The sequence below is a fragment of the Penaeus monodon genome, chromosome 29 (assembly GCF_015228065.2).
Source record: "Penaeus monodon isolate SGIC_2016 chromosome 29, NSTDA_Pmon_1, whole genome shotgun sequence".
Taxonomy (NCBI): Eukaryota; Metazoa; Arthropoda; class Malacostraca; order Decapoda; family Penaeidae; genus Penaeus; species Penaeus monodon.
In genome coordinates, this window is record NC_051414.1 from 26,366,379 (window position 1) to 26,366,952 (window position 574).

Consider the following 574-nt stretch of genomic DNA (forward strand, 5'->3'; position numbering starts at 1 on the left):
CATGGGGTTCAATATCAGCTAAACCTCGGGGTTTAGTATCCCAAATGCTATCTAATAAAGCCCCGATGCTTAGTGGAGTTATACAATTTGGAGAGAGCATACCTCAATGCAATCAAGCAAGAGGAGAAAGGCAACAGATGAGGAAACGAATCATATCCTGTAGCATTCTCAGAACTTGTCATCTACATAATGGATAGCAAAGTGACCAATACAGAAGCAACACCAGTTGTATTTAGGCTGGCTGATCTAGCTGCGCTATACAAGAGCCGATTAGAGCAATTGGGTGTGGACTCACCAAATGTCAACTCGACCAGGTTAAAGGAGCAACTAGGAAGAATTCCTGATCTTGAAGCTCACAAGAAAGGGCGTGATGTCCTTTTAGCATTCAAAGAAGACGTAAGCACAGTTCTCTCAGGTGCTAGCAAATATAGTGAAGCTATTCACGTGGCTAAAGCAGCAAATATCATCCGTCGGGAAATGCTTGACCACAAGACTAAATTCAGCAAAGAGTTCACTGACCAGTCTGTGGAAGAAGCTGTTCCTAAATCTCTACTACAATTTGTGTGTAGCATTG